The sequence below is a fragment of the Stigmatopora argus genome, chromosome 10, assembly GCF_051989625.1.
Source record: "Stigmatopora argus isolate UIUO_Sarg chromosome 10, RoL_Sarg_1.0, whole genome shotgun sequence".
In the NCBI taxonomy this organism is placed as follows: Eukaryota; Metazoa; Chordata; class Actinopteri; order Syngnathiformes; family Syngnathidae; genus Stigmatopora; species Stigmatopora argus.
This window is the reverse complement of record NC_135396.1, coordinates 10,167,192-10,187,530: the sequence shown is the minus strand read 5'-3', so window position 1 is coordinate 10,187,530 and position 20,339 is coordinate 10,167,192. Positions and strand designations below refer to the sequence as shown.

The 20,339-nt window shown below is 37.7% G+C and overlaps 1 long non-coding RNA gene across 1 annotated transcript; it reads right to left on the bottom strand.

Moving 5' to 3' along the window:
- Window positions 1–1,560: 1,560 nt before the first annotated feature.
- Window positions 1,561–4,851, bottom strand: LOC144084008 (uncharacterized). Its single transcript, XR_013303681.1, has 2 exons — window positions 2,692–4,851; window positions 1,561–1,941 (listed from the first exon to the last, which is right to left on the bottom strand). It is a non-coding gene; the product is annotated as an uncharacterized LOC144084008 (long non-coding RNA).
- Between the last annotated feature and the right edge of the window lie 15,488 nt (window positions 4,852–20,339).

The following is a 20,339-nucleotide window of genomic DNA, read 5'->3' as shown; positions in this document are numbered from 1 at the left end:
TCAGGACGTGTCTTTTGAGTGGAAGGCAGTGGAGTCTTGAAGCAATAGTCCTGTGTTTTATTAAGAAATGAGCAACAAACTGTTTTGCGTTTTATTGTTTGCTCTTTTGGAACTGCTTCAAATGTAGAATGGGGCAATGGTTGCAACAAAAGATCTCGTAGTTGTTATGTGTTTTCATCCTGATGCTGAACCCGTTTACAGATGAGCATGTAGAAGTATTATCGTTAACATTAAGTGAAAAGTTCTGTTTCTGTGTGAATAATAAAAACTGCACAATAAAGTGTTTTTATTTGGACCCTTTCACTTTACACAAGAGATCAAAGAGTATGTACAGTATGTGGTATGACAAGACCATCTGGGTCACATTAAAGACCTCTGCCCCCCGTTATAATCTGAAAGGATGACAGCCAGACACCATATCAATTTGCACTCTGAGAGGTACTTAATCCATGGCTTGGTGCCAGCTGCATTTACTGGAAAGATGGGTACAACTTTTTCCTTATGTAAAACCACATACACCCACTCTTTTATTAACGCTTATTCTTTTTTGAGTGACCGGGATGCTGAGTAACTGTTTTGGAAAGATAAACACACATTCTTTTTAATGCTGATGTCATCAATTGCAAACTATCACAATTCTACTTAAAGATGACTGCAACGTAATTAAATGACCAAACAAGATGATCTCAAAATAACAATAAACACTTTGTCTTAAGTGCACTTCTCCTAAATGACATGTTTATCTAAAAGTGCATTAGTGTTAATAAGGTTGGTATAAAATTAAAAAAAAGTAAAATATCATTTGGGTCATATTAAATATTAAACTATTGTGTTTTGGCTATTTAGGCATTAATAGTTTAAAGAACTTGATTTCACACAGCTTTGTTAGTTTTCTGCCTTGTGATTTACTTAAGTCCTGGGGTAGTTGGTAAAGAAAGTGTCAGAAATACAGTCTCTACCTGGCAGTAGAATTTCTTTTTTTATTGTGTGAAGCCACAAAAACATAGTTGATTTGCACCATGGAGGGCATCTTGAGTTTCCCCCAAAGCAGGTGGTCATAACAACTGCAAGATTATGATTATTGTTGTCACTCTCAAGGTTTAAAATGGAGGTCGTGTTTTTTTCTTCCCAATGCTATCACACTGGAAGTGCAACAATGAATGCAAGAGGTTGTGTCTGCAAGATAATGTAGAATTTTTTTAATGGTACTGTGCGTCAACTATTTTGACTATTTCTGGGTCATCATTCAAGGTCATCATTTGCTGTTGGTGGAGTCATTACTTGGTTACCACGGTGCTTCTGTTGACCACTTCGACTATGCATATCACTTAGTCTTTTTTATTTGTGTCTTTTGTGTTTTTTTCTTTCCTCTGCCAAACTCAATACATTTGTTTGGGTTTGCCCCAGGGACAAAGTGAACTTCTCAAATTGGCCTTGCATTTTCGCCTTCTTCGTTATCTAAGCATTTCTTTTTGTTTTCCTTCTTCATACAATATGAGGACACAAAATAGTGCAAAGTTCAAAGAAAGTTCAATGAACTCCCAATAAGAAAAACAACCATCACATTTCATCACATTATTTTATTGAAGATATTTTACACATAGGTGTGGATAGGTGTGTTATTATTTACAGGGTAGTCTTATTGTGAATCTGCACCAAAACATTAACACATTTTGGATTAATAACTCTCTAAATGTTTGTATCAAAAACAAAATATTGACACCCTGAGAAACATAAAGAAATTAAATATATCAATCATGCATGTTAAGTTACGTCTATAATATGATGTGACATTATAACAAATTGCATTCAACAAGACAGTTTGTTTGCTCAATGCATTGCTCGACACTAATTTAATCAGTGTTAGTAAGAGAAAAAATGTCCAATCTTCAATGACACTGTGGTCGGCCCAACATTAAGCATGAGTCACACCCTGGAGATCTGTTTATGGGGGTACAAAAGATGAGTCCGAGTTAGTCATCAGATTTTTCATTTGCTACATAACAACTTTTCATACTAGCGGGAGCCCAAAAAAACAAAAAAAGCAAAACCTAATACCTTTGGTTTCTAGATTTGGAACTCCAGGTGTGTAGTATACAAATAAATTAGTAACCCTTTAATACCAATTATTCAAACAGAATATGTACTTAAATTAAATAAACAAATAAATAAACATCTAAAACAAATTATTCATTCATTTGTAGTCTGTTTCTCTTATCCTCACAAGGGTCGCGGTAGGTGCTGGAGCCTGTCCCAGCTAACTATACAGGCACTAGACAGGAAACACCCTGAATCGGTGGCCAGCCAATCACAGGGCACGAGGAGACAAAAGACAACCATTCACGCTCACACTCATAACTAGGGGCAATTTAGAGTGTTCAATCAGCCTACCATCCATGTGTTTGGAATATGGGAGAAAACTGGAGTATTTGGGCAAAATCCACATAGGCAGAGGAAGGACATGCAAACTCCACTCAAAATGGTCGGAATCCACCAGTGCTTTAACCCTCATTCAGAACTATGTGGTAATTACTCGAGTATTGTGCAGCCTCACTTTTATTTTTAATGTAAAAAAAAATGCTTCGGAAAATAAATGAATGGATGTTTTTGTATATACCTTTGGGGAATGAATAAAAAACATTGAACATTGAAGTACTAAATCCGACAATGAAGAATCCATGTTTAACTCACCTAACTTTCATTCTGACAGCATTGGTTCAATTCCCATTCAGTGACACTATAAATGCAAGTACGGAAGGTTGTCTCTTTCTATCTCTCTATTCCCACAGAATGACTGGCGACGAGTACGGGGAGTCAAATGCCTCTCCCCTAATGTAAACTAGGATAGGCTCCAGCTCCCTGAAGAAATCCCTGAAAAGCAAATGTTTGAATGATTTCATGCAATTGACCAGTTAAAATACAGTAAATCGGTTTTTAAGATTAATATACATTTTATTGATGGTTGGTTGGATCACGGATGTGTGTTGTCTTCACCGTAGGAGAGGGGACAGTTTATGATTTTGTTGGAGGATGTGATGTAATCCAAGCTTGATAACATTTAGTTTTATCCATCATGGTCCATGCTCTCTTCTCGTTGGAGTCCGAAAGGCTGAATGTTCCATGCTTCTACAGATTATTGACTTGACATGCGACTGAGAGTCAACGGGTCATGGACGATGGCAATTTGACCTTTGACTAATCGCACAGCTACAAAGCCACTGCACTTTTTATTATATGAACTAACAGGACGAACTATTAATAGGATCAGTGCTAGTGCCTGCGGACCTGAACGGTTGCTCGCAGGCCTGCAACAAATACTGTGTCATACAATGAACCCTTTTGATCAACTTATACTTTAAAATACTGGGGTCAAAGGATCATTTGTTGCTGTCATAATGAGACAAGGATTTTCCTGGTCAAAAGCTCATTTTTCTTAATTCTTTCACTTAATTCCTGTTCTTTAACATGTCATAACGTAGTTCATCATTTTCTTCGTGTTTTTTTTTAATTATAACCTGCCTTGGCATGCCTCAATTTAGAAGTGATTAATGGGCCCGGTTTTGTCAGTCATGTGCATGTGTTTAACTCATCACTCCTTTCTTTTGTCTTAATTGTCAAACTTTTGAGCTTCTTCTTGGCCCATTTGCTCTTACTGCCAGCTCCTTTATGTCTTTGAGGTAAGCTTGGGTCTTTTTTTTTGCCCGCAAACCCATCTAAGACCAAAATTGACATGACAAGTTTAAACTCACACTAATGGACTCCATGGGGAGGCTTCCCTCTGGCACACCCTTAAGTGAGTGAGGGATAGAGAAAAATGGTATCGGAAGCTGGGAATAAGATATGAAGAGGGACTTTGCAGTTTATTGCTCTGAGAGAACTGACAAGATGATGGCAGTTTTCATTATATGATCTCAATTGAGATAAGTGCCAATCCATATTTAAGAATGCAGTCATATGGGGGATATACTTGTAATTTCCATTAGACTATAAACTAAGCTTCAGTTTACTATAGTAAATGCTGACTGAAATGACTCATTCTTCAGTTTTTAAACCTGCCATAGAATGAGTGAGTGCAGTATTTGAACAAATGTCTTTACTTTTTCTTTTACTGCGAACCACATTTGTCATTATACTCGACTTAGTTCACTACCATTTCACTACTGCCAGGAGTTATAAAGACAGTGGCCACCAGAGGCCCTCATTAACTGAGTCAAAAAGATAACTATAAAAGAGGCAGCTCTTTTTGTCTTGGTCTTAGGTTAAACACATATTTAGAGAATAACAGGGTAAGTTGAAATTACTTTTTAAGAGAGTTTGATTAAATTCAAAACTATTTAAGTTGAAAGCCATGCAATGGTGCAGTGGTTCTTTTGCCTGATTTTGTTTAGGTTTAACTCCCACACGATGGCGGTCTGGTTGTGTGCGAGACTGGGTGTCCCTTTCATTGTGGCCCACGATTGCCTGGCAATCAATTCAGGGTGTCCATTGCCTGCTAATTGGCTTTTGAAAATCTGGTAAAAATTAAATCAAAGAAAAACTTTAAAAAAATATAAGGCAAGGTCACCTTGAGGATTTTCTGATAAACTGTTGATATTACATGAGCTGAGGTTTTGCTTTGAATGTTGATCAATAGAGAACATTGTGTGACATCTGTTGTTACCTAAACTAAGCTGTCCTTCAAATCCAGTTTTCTAACTGCTTTATATATTGACACAACAAAAATACATTTATAAGAATGTGTATGTTTTATATTTCATTGTGCAAAAAAATAAAAGTAAGGCTATTGTCTCTTATTCTAGAAAAAATATATTCCAGATGTACAAGACTCCTTGAAAATCCTTGTTTAGCCTCCACATCTTGTCAGAAGGCACAGGCACAAACCACAGCTACCACCACTATGTTGCCAATGGTTGCCAGGACAGCAATCCACAGCCAAATCGTGTCACTGGATACTTTGCCATCATCGTCCGTCTCCGAAGGTCGGGAGTAGACGGTGTTGAGGTTGGAAGTGGACGTCTGCAAGGACGTATTACCATTATAGGGAGAATCCATGAAGACACCACTCACAGCTGGAAAATGCTATATTGGGGTAAGGGGGTGGAAATGAGAAGAATGGGAAGAAGAAAGTATGAACCTTTAGCAAACACCTCAATCACAAATGTAGAAAGGTGATATTCAAAATCTAAAATGCTCAGCGCTGAACATAACAGTTATTTTTGGCTTTATAGCAGGAACCAAACATGTCTCTTTTGATGGGTGCATATGGCTCTCTGCTGATCTGTAAACTAAGAATTTAGATACTTATTGTACTTTAAAAGTGTTTAAATGACAAAAATCACACATATTTTTACTTTTAAATTTTGGGTATGGCTCTCATGGAACTACATTTAAAAGTATGAATTGTTTATGGCTCTCTCGGTCAAAAAGGTTCCCAACCCCTGCTTTATAGAATTATTTGTTGTACATAGATTAAATTCCAAAAAAGATACACTGGATCTTTGCAAGTTGAAGATGCACAGCAGCATACTCACTCACCATTACTATGTTCAGCTTTTCAGATTGAAAGCAAAGAAATTGTGTTGCATGAACAGAAAAAAAAATACTTGTTTACATTTTTATTTATGGGTCATATGGCAGGCCACACAGAAATGCCCAGAGGGCCACATGTGACCTGTAGGGTGGACAATGCCCAGGTTCCGTGTAGTATATGCTGGCGGATTGACAGCTGACAGAAGACGTTCTTGAGATCAACGGGACGGCTACAGGCAAATGTACATGCAGTGGTTTTAAGATCAGGCAACTTCATTTTATGTATCTATATAGTTGAATTACATTTTGGGATTTTGTGAGAAATGTAAGGTGTGGCGAAAGGCGCCAGACTTCCAGAAATGCATGCGTCTCATTCTCAACGCGTGATAGTTCAGGACCTTCTTAAAATAAACAATGTCTTTGGCTGACCTGGTGAGTCCCTTAGTATGCAAAAAATCTCCCGTCTACAATGGTCAAATATTATTTTGGCTCCAGGCAAACACAGCAACAACAATTTCACTGAACACTTCATTGCACTTATGCCGTTTTTCAGAAGTTCTACTGTATAGTAAAGAGAAATCCACATCTCAGTGGATTTAATTCTTATGGGATTAACAAAGTGCCACATGTTGGAAGGTTTTGGCTATCCTCACGCAAAAACTTGCATAGAAAGTCAGTGAGCAAGCTACTGAAGCAGGGAATTAAGACAAGATTTTGCTTAGCTGGATGTGTGTGTCTAGAAATGTTATCCACAGCACCCAGTCAACCAGTGAAGAAAGATGACAAACAATGAATAGCTACAATTTACAATATTTACTCCTGTATCTAACATATCTACTGTGGAATGAGACTTGCAAAGAGGTGTTGAGTAACCTTAATCTTTTTTGGAACCCAGCCACAGTAAAAAGACAAGATAAGTCCACAACAATACATTCACATTGCGCATTCAGTCACACAGTCTGTTCAGTGAGCATTAATAACTGTTGGTGACTTATTCAACTGATTCTGACCCTTAAACTTGGGAGTGTTTCATCAAGCTAAAGCCCAAGTCCACCATTAGCCCCATGACTATTATGAAAGTCAAATCTGCATTTACTTGGGTTGGCTGCAAAGGCACTGGGGAACATTTTGAGGATATGTCACTCTACATTTAAGCTTGAAGATATAGCTGGGGGGCACCTGATGTCCAAATATTAATCAACAGTGTGAGTGTCATCATAATTTGTTTGTCTGCAAACATGTTCATTGCTCACTGTGTAGTGTCTTAATTCATTTGAGTTCCTGCTTTGAGCTTCCAGCCCTCTTGTGAGTCTGCTTTTACACCCTCTGACTTGAGGGAAAATTTAAGACACAATGACGTGACAACAAGGACACCAGTGTCATTCTTGTTTTCAAGTTTATTGCGGAAGAGCATTTTATGTGTTGTATGTGTCAAGTATTTAAGCTTGGATCTATACAACAGGGATATCTGTCATCAAATTTCCTTGTCAGTGTCTCACAAGATAGGTGGTACAAATGCCAAGTTGCCATGTGCATGTGTCCGCTTTGCACGATGCAGTCAGTACACAAAATGGGTGTGACATCTGATTTTGATGTGACATGATATTGATAGATTTAACAAACACAGCATAAAGCTATTGGTATTGCCTATTGAATATTGGAACACATTAATTAATTTGTTAATTGGCAAAATGAAACGATTCACTGATACAGCATCGTAAAGATATTTAATGCGATTTGATTTCTCTCTTGATTTAACATTTTGAACAAAAAAGGGGATTTGTAAAACTGTTTACATGAATAGTGAATTTATTTGCAAGCATTAAAAAAACGTATTTAAAATATAACATTCTGCATAATTCAATTTTAACCATTATAGGAACAACCTGAAAATAATTACCAATACTGTGCATATGCAGATAATAGACCACTAGGTTATTAATATCAATTGATCTAATCAATTGCCAATTTACTTTTTCAATTTCCTACTGTCAAATGAATATTTTAAATTCTAAAGATGAAATGTTTAATTGCGGAAAAGAAATGAGGAATTGTTATTTTTATTTAGAAATTCATGCAGTATTTTGAAGTTTGACTTTTGACTGTTATATACTGGTAACTGAAAACATGAATAGGACAACAACAGCAAGAAGACAATAGAACCTGACTATATTTCACTTTATACTTTTTTCTGTCAGTCAAAACAAGTTTGAGAAAGCTGACACCAGCTGTACCACTCATAGAGGCTTCCCATTTGCTAACATAGTCAGTCAGTTGAGGACAATCAAAGCGAGAATGTTCAGTGAGACGTTAGCAATCAGCATAAAAAAATAACAAGTATAAAATGTACCAAGGAAATGATGAATTTGAGAAAACTCAGTTTTGCTGATGATGAAACAAAGACCCACAGCAATATCTCCAATCTTAAACAATCTTACACCATGTGAGTACTTTTATCCAAACCCACGCAAATGAATCAAAGAAATATAATTATGCAGACATTACAGTTGCAATAATTTCGAGCCTGTTTTTCATTATCCATCACAGTTACCTACTTCTGAAATGACTAAAACAATTAAGATCAATCCGTTGCAGGTACAAAAATCATATTTGGCTTCAGTATGTACAGTTACATTTTTCATCAGGTAACTACTCCGTTAACAGAGGGAAAAGAGAGAGGAAGGAAAGATTGAGGGCAAGAAGTAAAAGAGAAGTTGTACCTACAGGGGTCTGAACGTGAAGTCAGAAAAAAGGTTCCCAATGTCCTCGTGTTCTAAACTGTGACTGAGACAGAGATCCCACACAAGAGTGAAAGATCACTTTAATGAGACCTTGCTCGATGTTATGGAGAGGGAGTGCGAAGGCATGGGATGGAGAGTGAGCGAGAAAGAGAGCGACACAGAGAGGGAGAGAGAAGATGACCATGCACTCTTTAAGGACAAAGTGTTCGACCTACTGCCATGAGTGTGCGTGCATGTTCTGATGAGCACAGGTTGTGTTTTGTAATATACATGAAAACATAAAAGTGATCGGACACAATGCGAACAGGGGATTTTGTGTCTCTCTCAGATGTGACTCCACCAGAACAGATGATACACCCCCAGGTGGGATCTGAGAGAGATGTGACAGAGGAGTTCACCTGACTGAATAAAAGAAGGATGAAAGGGGATAAAAGAATTAGGTGACTGTGAAAATATAAGGGAGGCTTGAGGAACGCATGATGGAATTGAGGTAGAGAAAAGTTTGGAGGATGAAGGGATTATAAAAAGGGATGAAATGATATAGAGACCAAATAGTGGGATATAGTTATAGGTTAGGTAAGAGAGTAAAAAGTGATGTAATGTGGGTTGAGAGGCCATCAGAAAGAAGAGATTATGAGGCAGAGATCCAAGCATGATGATGTTCCAGAACAGATGATCAGCGGGAAGTAAAAATGACATTAAGTTGAAAGGGAAGGACACGAAGTAGGAGGCTCAGGAGATGGGAGAGAAGTGGAAGGATGACAGCATGATCAGTGAAAGTTAAAATTGACACCAGAATATGTTATATCATAATAATAAGAGTTGGCATGACAAAATGGCAGCATGCTGCCATTGAGAATGATAAAGAGATTTCAAATTCACTTAAATGAATCATCTCATCTTCAATGACTTTTGCCTGGAGGGAGGGAAATTTGCCAATGGTTACCAGTATGTCAAATATTGTTGGGGTTATTCTGGGATGTTATTATATATGTGCATATTGGGGCACATGTGAAAGATGTGTATATTATTAAATCATTCTTACGAAGCAGACGAAAGCTCGAACAAATATTAGTATTATTTTCATTTAGTTATATTTCACCGAAAGCAATAAGACATACAAATCAATTTCAATGTTTTTGACAATTTAAAGGAAAACAATAGCTTTAACATAATGGCATATCTGAGAGATGACCATGTTTGTCAATGTTTTGCGTTTTGATCGCTTCATTTCTATAGTTGTTTACCAATCAATACATGTATCCAAATTGATATATCATTATATTCACGCCTAGCAATTAGTGAGACCCTAACACATGTTTCTCCTCAATAAGCCACCTTGCTGTTTTTTAATCATTTGGATAGCCTGTTTCAAATCAGATGATCCCTGATTCCACTTGTGCCATGTTGTGTAATCGTATCCAAAATCACCTGCTGAAAACACAGTGGGAAATATTTAAGAATAATATTAAAATTATAATGTCATTAACCATTTACATATTTTCGTGTGTCACTCTCTCAGTATGTAATGCAAGTGAGCAACAATAGCAATTGTTCTCTCTTCTTGTTCGCAGCATGCAGGCTTCAATCTCCCAAGCCATCACTCTCATCCTGATTGGACAAACTCAGGACATCCTAGAATAACATGCAATGCTGCGTGACTTGTTGGGATTAAAGATAACAATTCTGTCAATCCTCTAAATCTAATGATGAGGACATCATTGGAGCGGGACACTTGACGAACACAGTGCACATTTGAAACGTTATGGAAGACTCTACCTGAATTATTCTACCCAAGAGTGAGATTTCTGTGAGCAGATTTTGATAACAAGATGAACATTATAGCGCATGTACTGCTACTTGCGTATAGAAGTTACAAAGACACAGTAGAATGTGGAAAAGACCCTATTGCCTAAAGTGTGCATGTATATGTATTGCACCTGTGTGTGCACGTGCAAGCATGTGTGCATGTGTGTGATGGCTCACAAAGTTACATAATGTTCTCACAAATGAAGAGGGGTTTCAGAAACTGCCTCAGACGATCCCCTCAGCACACACAACACAAATGGGAACACATACATACGCAGCAGCAACACACATCAATATTGGTGAGTCAACGAGAGTAAATAATGATGAATGACAAGAGTTTCATTCATCATTATTTACTTATAAGAGAAGCTTTGTCTTACTCAAAGTATTCCAACGGCATCCACAAAACATCCACCAAAAACACTTTATTATTCTAGAAAATAAAATTGGAAGATAAATATTTTAGGAATTGGGACCCTCTGTTTATAACTGCTGAAATGAAAAGGACAAGAAAAAGAACAGAAGAAAAAAGGAGAGAATAAACAGCCTGGACGCAGCCAGCTGTTCCTCTTCCTACTAAAACATCTGTTGGGGTTAGTAAAAAGACAGTAAAGGAGGAGATGAAAAGAAATAGTGGTTTTCTAATTTGCTAGAATACATTTCAAAACTACACCAAAAAAAAACTGTTTAGTGACATGCAACATAGATGACAATTTGCTTCATCTCAGTACATAATCTCAAATAATATCCAGTTATGAGCTGTACCTCCGTACAGCCTGCTTTCATAGTTCAGCACTCAGGTAGTCTTCAATGAACTAGATGATTGTCTTTGTGATTGCGGTGTAGAATTAAAATATGTTCGATTGGATGTCTATAACATTACATCAGAGAAAGACTGTACTTGTTTTATTTATTATTTGAATGCTTTGTAAATGATAAATTGATTGAATGAGTCTACAATAAGCATTAGTTTTAATAGGATTAGCATTCATATTAATAAAGACACTTCAAATTATTGCACGGCACCCCTGCCTTCTTGATACCTTGCTTTCAGGTCCTTTTGCCTTGTTCCTTGATCAAATGCTGGCCTGTAATGTGACAGTTTCTCTCTTCAACATCCCTTCTATAAAGTGCTTGATCAAAAGTCTACAACGAACACGATAAACAGTGGAGTAGAACTGTTAACGGAATAAATATACATGTGTGTGTGTGGATCCTTTTGGTTACTTATGTGTTATCATACTTTAGTGTTCCTTTTCCCTAGGAGTCTCTAAAACTTACATGACATCACATTTTCTTGTCCTTTAGGGAAAAATGCAATACGACCGACGTAATTCAAATGACACACAGGGTGACGGTTTTCAGTTTAGGGGGAAAAATATTTTCATAATGTCTCCTTTATTGAACCATGTAATGAAAAGAAAATATAACATCTTGAGTATGTCTCGAGGGAAAATAAGTCAGTCTGAACTTATGACACAGAGAGGGAGAAAGAATAACAGAGAGCAGAAGAAAGGGGATGGAGAGAAGTCGGCGATCCAAGGTACGATGAAGAAACGTGAGAAGAATACAAAAGTGGCAGCGAGGGAGACACAGAGAGGTGGGGTTGTGTTCCATGGGTGGCTGAATCTTTGCTTATCTTTGCTGGAGGCGTTCAAGCTGACAGATGAGCAATGAGCAGCATTCACTGACATCACTGTCCAGCTTCCATTAGGCCACTTCATATGCTCACTACACATCCATATTAAACTGTGATTGTATATAGAATGCATCCAGGTACACACATGTACACAGTCATTCAATTAGGACACATTTTAGTGGGTCAACCTACACAAGTCCCAAGGTGGTCAGGTTTATTTCTGCTTGAGGTCTTTAATCATATGGCATCCTCTTCCCTTCTGTTCCCCATCTGTCTCTTCTCACTCCATAAATACTCACTTGACATCAGTAAATCACAAACTAGTACAATTATGTTTTGTAGTACGAACATGTTTTGTTCCAAGTTATCAAACTCTATGGATAAAACCTGCATATACACTCACTTACCAAAGGATTAAGTTCATCTGGATAATCTAAAGAACTCTATTAATATTTGTTATCATTTATTCCTTCATTTTTCATACCGCTTCTCCTCACAAGGGTCACAGGAGCCTATCACTGTTTAAAACTGACTGGTCGCAAGATTCCTCTGCTTTGAGCAGAACGACCAATGAACGGCAAGAATTATGTCACATTGTTTAACATAGTATGTCAAGGAGCCTCAGTTCATCACCACTCTGATCATTGCCAAAATCAAGTCGCTAATTCTTTCTTTCTTTTTTTTCAATCTTAAACCTAATGTTTTTAAATACGTTTTCAAAATTGGGCTATGTAATAATAATGATGTACTTTATTTATCCTTTACGTGCTGGATAAAGTTGCAAGTATTAAAGTCTTTTATGTTGGTTATGCGATGAGGGGATGTTCTTTTCCTCACATTTTCAAACACCTGAAGTGTTCAGTTTACTTTTACAATGAAAAAAGACTGGAAAAAAATACTGCACCAGAAGTATTATGTCACCTTCCACTAATAAAGTCCACAATGCTGCTTGATTGGGAATTTAATTTTTGAGCATTCACACTAATTTGCATGTTGGACTAGATGCTTTAAATTAAATGTGTATAATGCAATCCTACAAATTTTAAAAGATAACTGTTTTCGTTCAAAAAAATAAGCTGCACCGGACAGTAAACCACAGGTGTGTTAACACCAAAATACATGCAGCTCAACGGACACTGAAAATCCATAAATAAACTTTGTGGTCTATAAACCGTACGTTTCAAAGAAGGGAAAAAAGTAACAAAAAAATGACTTTAGTCTAACTGAACTGCACGTTTCCATTTCTGAGCCAAATACTTTAAGAATTAATCCCCAAATGATGTGTGGCCTGCAAATTGACGTAAGTGAGAGAGATTCCACTGTTTCCTATCACATGCGTGTAATGACTTTGCATGCTTCAAATGTGTCATGTTCACTACCCCCTCCTGAATGAATAAAGCATTATGGAGTTTATACTCTAGTATGCGTGCCATAACTCATGAGTCATTCGCCTGTGTGCCTAATGTGTTCAGCAGTAACGTTTCCTCAGGTTATCACTAGAGGTTGGCTCAACTCTCTACGTCTGTACCATGACAGTAAATGTGAATTTGAAAATTAAATCTGAGGTCCATAGAGATTTGGCAGCATTGATGGTAACATTTGTAATTTAAATTGTCTCTAATTCATATCTGAATGGATGATTTGTCTAAAGAGAAGGTGTATTGTCAGAACTTATTGCTGAGAATTCAGCCCATTTTTTGGTTCAGTGGGTTAGCAATTTCAGAGACGTCTCACAAAAACACTGTAGAATGCATTAGGCATTCGGACAGTAGTTGGACTAAAGAAAGGGAAGTAACAACCAAGATGGTTGCCTTACATAACTTAAAATGTACAACACTCCTATTTGCCATAAAAGACAATTACACTTAGCTTTTGCCCCTGAGGGGATAGGCACTTCTACCACATTAAGCATTAAACACTTAAAATATCTTTTATCACACAAGGGTAGTGCAAAATGTGTTCGAATATGTGTGTGACAAGCCTAGCTGATTTATCAAAGTGTCTGCTTACCCAACCTACTGCACAATTTATTTTTCTTCTGTTAAAAATGATTTTTAACCACAGTTTTGGAAGGTTTTCTTTCATTTGTGTATTACAACTGTCACAAAAACCCAAAGAAAAGCCAAAACAAAGATGCAGAGCTGATTGCTGCAATTTACTCTTGCTGACTAAGGTCTCACGTAATGCATGGATGCCTTACATTGTGCCAGTACAGATTTTGAAAGTGTTAAGAAAACAAAATTGGTCCGTATAAATCCACCGACGTTTGCTGGACTGAGCTCAAAGGAAGGAGAGAACATTGGACGGTCCCGGCGTATGTTTTGCAACTACTGCTTTGTGATGAGAATCATAGGAAGAGGGTTAAAAAGGTCATCAGTCATCAATAATTTACTCTCGCATTGGTTCTGCCGTCTGTTCAACTTGAAGTTCTGCTGAAATATCTAATCAATAGTGCTGGAAATCTGACCTTTCCCTCTCTTGTACGCAAATTTAGACAGGCATGGCTTAATTGGGCTTGTTCTAACATTTCCTCCCAAAATAAATGAAGGAAACTTTTTAATTGAAAGAATAAATGCAGCCATAACGACAAAGTCAAACAGAGGTGAAACCCGTGCTGATTTCATACTCAATGACACATCATCAGTGAGAGCAATGCCACTAGATACATTGGTCACTATTGCCTTCGTTACAATGACGTGACATGACCAAGCAATATGAATCTTCAGAAAATTTAACAAGATGCTTATTTTTCATGTCATAAAAATAGAAAATCATAACTGTAGGAATGAGTGCACAAGCTGGCAACATTGTGAGGGTTTGTAATAAATATGGATTATATTATCACTTCTGTGTATTCTGTGTCGTCTGCCGTTTAATAATCAACTTAAATTTGTCCCTTTTAGTAGGTTCAAAAGAGAATTCTATGCCAAGCGATTGAGCACTCCAAATTAACAATGTGAGAACAGATGGATACCAGATGAGGCTTTCCATCAACTCATTCAGTTAAATGAGTACCATTCACCTCTGCCTCATACTGCGCTGATAAGAAATTAAAAATTAATAACAACACATCAATCAAGAAATCTTACTGGAGCAAAAATTACTCATGCAAGAAATAAAACGTTGCCTAAACATTCTAATAGATGATTAGCAAAAGAGTGAGATCATTAAAAAAAAAGTCTGTGTTCTTTTTAAAAATGCGTAGGAGGAGTTTTTCATAGTATTTATTGCTTTCATCAAAAAACAACAATCTATACCATCCCTTACTATTAAAAGGTTTTATTATTATTATAGAATGTTTTTGCTTCTTTTGCCACATTTAAGTGTTAACTGTACACATGGACATCAATGATACCACTTTTAAAAATAACTATGGTGTAGCCTTCCTCCTACAAAAGGAAGACAAGGAACTCAATGCAAAGTATAAAGAGAAAAAAAAACACGTGGGCAAGTAAGCCTTTTCTACATTCTAATTTAAGAGCAACAGCAATTACTTTCCAAACATGTCCAAAGGCTACACAGTCCTGCACTTCACTATGGGACCTTGATAATGACGACAAGCACTGCCCTCTGGCTACCTCAAGCACTCATCAAAGGCCGATGAGAGCAAGAATAACAGGCTGAAAAAGGGATGCTGTTTACCATCATCCAGGCAATCTGAGGGAGCAGTCATGATGGATGGAGACTCATCACTGTCAAACTTTACCGGTGAGACAGATATTTTCCTATTTTATTCTATATTTTTAAACAAAAGCCTTAAAAAAGCAAAACAAAGATGCCGCAAGAGGTGATCTAAGGCCATCATGTCTGCCTGGATTGTGACTCAGTTGTTAAAAATAAAGCCTTGCCTACATGACTCCTTTTGGAAGGGGAAAATACTCGTTTGAATCATTTCTCTTCGATGGGGTCCAAATCTCTAAATGCAGGGTTTGTAAAACATAAAAACATAACTCTAACATGCGTAAGACATTGATTAAGCAATGAGCTAACAGCAAAACTCATCTCTTATCTCATCTCATTTTGTGAACCACTTTATGCTCATTAGGGTTGCAGGGGTGCTGGAGCATAATCCCAGCTGTCTCCGGGCCAGAAGCGGGAGACACCCTGAATCGGTGGCCAGCCAATCGCAGGGCACAAGGAGACAGACAACCATGCACACTCTAACCCATACTTAGGGGTAATTTAGAGTGTCCAATCAGCCTACCATGCATGTTTTTTGGAATGTGGGAGGAAACCCATGCGGGCCCAGGGAAAACATGCAAACTCCTAGTTACTGTTCGATTGTCCAGATAATGACATGAAATTTTCATGCATTTGTCTTCCAACAATTGCAAATGTTGCTCTATGAATTTTTTTTTCGCATTTTGTATTATTTTCTCATTACTCTCAGGTTCATACAGCATACTTTCTTCCATATACATTCATGTGGCCAATAAGAAGCAAGTATAAGCATATACCACACAGTTTTATTTTTGTATTTGAATTTTAACTGTGTAAACATAACCCAACCAAGACGGACATCAAGATAAGAACTTCAAATCACTTCTAAAGTCTACTACAACCTCTTTCCCCAACCTTGAGCTAACTGTGTAAGCCCTTGTTAGCAACAGTCATCTGTGACTTCATCTTGTCAGTATTTGTAGTCAATTGGTTCCGCTCCCTTACCTGTGCAGCCATGAGTGATAACTCCATCATTCCTGGATCGATGGTGGCCAGCCTGAAGGCGGAGAGATTCACTTAGTCAAGAGACTGAGCACAACACTGGAAGAAGGAGACAAAAACAAGGATTAAGAGGGTCTCTGCTGTGTAGCAGAAATGCTACAATAAACGCTCTTCGTGCTTGATGGAATAGTTTATTCATTTGGCAGATGAGCAAATACACTCCCCACCCTTTCTTTGTATTGTTGTGTGTGTATGGAAGGGGGGGGGGACTCCCTGCTTTAAGTATGTAAAGCTAGTCTTGCAAAATTACTTATGCTGGTGTGCCTTTTTCATTCTGCACCCCAACATTTTCTACCATATCTGTCAAAGTGTTTTTTTGCATCTTAGTTAAGAACAATGTGGTTTCTTGATTTATTTATCTTCTTCACTCTATGTATATGTAATTTTAATGCATTTGTAAAAACACATTCTGTCCTTTATTTTCCCATCTCATGCAATTATTCATCATTATGGTGGAAGCTGCAGCTATGTTTCAAATCTTTTAAAGGTCAGGAAAAATAAGCTACACTAGTGACTTCAATGGCTGCTGAACACTTTGGAACTTGAAGAGTTTAAATCACACATTTGGGGAAGATTCATCCCAGCCAATTATGGCCACAAAGTGGGATCAAAACCTCAAACCCACAACTGTGTGGCTAACGCAATAACCACTCGCATCCTGGACCACCACAGTTTGACCACTGACCCAGCAAAATTATTACATGTATTTTTTAATTTATTTACAAAAACCTTGTTTTGAAGAAGCATTTAGTTTCACTGAAAATTAAATACTCTCCATTGCGACCATTATGTCTTAATTGTATTTTAAGATTTCCACAAATTAACTAACTTGCATTTACCATGAGAGATATAAGACGAATATTTCAATCAATTTATTCTCTCAAGTATTAGAATTGTAACAAATGGATTATGAGTCCACTTCTATTTGTAGCTGTGCTTTACCAATTATCATCATTTTAAAAACACAATAAAATATATAATCTTGGGATAAGAATACTACAATATTCACTTTCTTTGGTGTCCTTGCCACTCTTCTCACCCTGCACCACAAAGATTGTCGGATGCTCTTGGAGGTGCTTCTGTAGAAAGTGATTAGGATGGGTGGGGGCAGGTGGGCTTTCCTCATCTGCCGCAGGTAGAGCACAGATGCTGCTGTGCCCTCTTCACCATTGATGCAGTGCTCACAGAACGGGTGAGTGTGCCTGTGATGTTCAACAACAGAAACTTGCGTCTTCTGAAAGAAGCACTTCACTTCTACAACAAATTGAAATTGTTCTGATTAATGATAATTAAGAATTCAGATTTGGGCTTGTTCATTATGTGCTTGAATGAGGCGATCTGCTTATTCATTCATTCATTTTTCGTATTGCTTATTCTCACAAAGGTCGTGGTGTAGTGGGAGTTTCAGGCTGGACCCTATCCCAGCTTAACCTAATTCCCAAAGACACATTTCCAGAGTGTTTCAACACACCAATCTGTTAACAGCAGACCCCAAGTCGATATCAAGGACTTAGATCTAACTTATGACAATTATTCATGCATGAAAAAAATAGTTTTTTGTAAGAGCAGAATAAGGAGCGTGCATGCAAATACATGTACAATGCAGTTTATTTCGGGGTGGGGGCAATGGGAAGGGGGGTTGCCTTGTATTCCATTTAAGAAAGAGCCTCGTTTTCCCTGAGGCTCACCAAGTCCAGCTGTCTTTCGTGAGTTTGAGCCCAAATGACTGTGCAGACATTTGGTTGGAGTGACATAGCATTTCACATTTAAATTGTGTATGGTTGTAGTCTATACATTCATTCATTTTTTTTCATTCATTTTCTGAATCACTTTATCCTCTCTAGGGTTGCAGGGGGTGCTGGAGCCTATCCCAGCTGACTTCAGGCCAGAGGCAAGGGACACCCTGTATCAGTGGCTAGCCGATCGCAGGGCACAAGCAGATGGACAACTATCCGCACTCACACCTATACTTAGGGGCAGTGTCCAATCAAGCTACCATGCATGTCTTTGGAATGTGGGAGGAAACCGGAATACCCGGAGAAAAAACCTACGCAGGCCCAGGGAGAACATGCAAACTCCACACAGGTGGACCAACCTGGATTTGAACCCAGGACTCCAGAGCTGTGAGGCCGACGTGCTAACCACTCAAGCTGCCGGACCGCCAGACTCCATACAGTTAGTTCTAAATCCTTACTGCTGATGATTGCAAAAGGTAAGACACCCTCTCTCTGGATGCAAGACAGCTAAGCACAATATGTATATTGGGGTACTTAAGAACACATGTATGTATATGCAGTCCATGATCTACAACTAAATTCCATTCTGTTTATTTGCAAGACTTATTGCTGCCTGTAAGTTCCAAGTTAGCCATTGGAGCGCATGCACACTCTTCAGTTGTGCTTTTCATATCCCTGGGCTGATAAGACATTTATAGGGAGCGAGACAGGTTTTTAACTTGTAACAAATTTTAATTGAATAATTACATTTAATCTGACAAGCATTTTTAAAGATCTTGTGTGCGTACATAACAACTTCTACAAAGAATGGTGTCATAAAGATAGTGATGATGTGTTTTGCACTGCCTTGCGTTGGGCAAAACAGTAACTCAAACGCACGGACGGTGGTTATTGAGCGGGTTAGATGTTTTAGTTTCACCTTCAGAAACCTGATCGAATCTCTTAGGATGGCAGAGAATGGCGAAACCGACCCAGAAGAAGGTGGCAAGAAGCTGGCATATAGTTTCCCAATTGTCAGGCACACAGACATGCCCGAGGAAATGAAGGAGGAGGCCATAGCAATGTGTATCGCAGCTTTTGAAAAGTGTTCCAATAACAACGAGAATGCAGCAAAGATGGTCAAGGACTCCATGGACAAGAGATTTGGCATCGCATGGCATGTCGTGATCGGCGAAAGTTTCGGCTTCGGTGTCACTCATGAAGCGAAGAATATGCTCTACATGTTCTATGGCGGAAGTTTGGCAATTTGTGTTTGGAAGTGCTTTTAGTCTTCCTCATCATCGATTAAATGCAAGGTTTTCCATCAAGCGATGAAGATTTATATTTGACACTATTAATGAGGTGATCTTGGAAAGGAAATGGGAGAAAATGAACAAAGACAAGTATGTTTTGTGTACAGCAGCCATCAGCAACTATGTGACATCATTTCCAGATGACAACCATTCTTTTGTTTCCTCATCGTCACATACTGGCTGGCAACAAAAATATTCCCAATGTGTAAAATATTAAACTTGTTGGTCTAGCTATGATACTATGTATCTACAGCATATGGTTTTCCTTCCTTTTGTATTTTAATGTATTAAAGTGAATAGAATAATTACAATATATGCTGTTTAATGCTGTTTCATGCGTTTCTCAGGTTAAAATCGCACGGAAAACAATATCAAATGGAATGGATGATTGATGTCCTATTGACCTAAGTGTAATTATTAATTATTGATTATTTGTTTATCTGTTTGTTTGTTGTTGTATTTGTGCACTCCGTGGTGAAGCTTTAAATCTCTTTATATACTTGTATAATGACAATAAAAACATGAAATTCTATTCATTCAATTCAATTTAATTTTTAAAAAATCATTCATTCATTTTCCGTATTGTGGCTTTTTTTAAACAAATAAATGACTGAGTATTAAGTCTCAGCCAGAATTAAAGTACACGTACATACTATATTAGCATCAAGTAAGATGATGCAGACAATAGCATGAGATTTTGATCCTAAAGATTGTTCCAATAGCGCTGCTTTGAGGCTATGAGCAGTTACTGCAACTGAACGTTCTTTTCGTCCTTTATTTTAGTGATTAAAGTACTAAAACAACGTGAAGACAACTAATACTTCTGCGATTCAGTAATCACCTTTTAAAATTAAAACAATCAAAAGTCCAC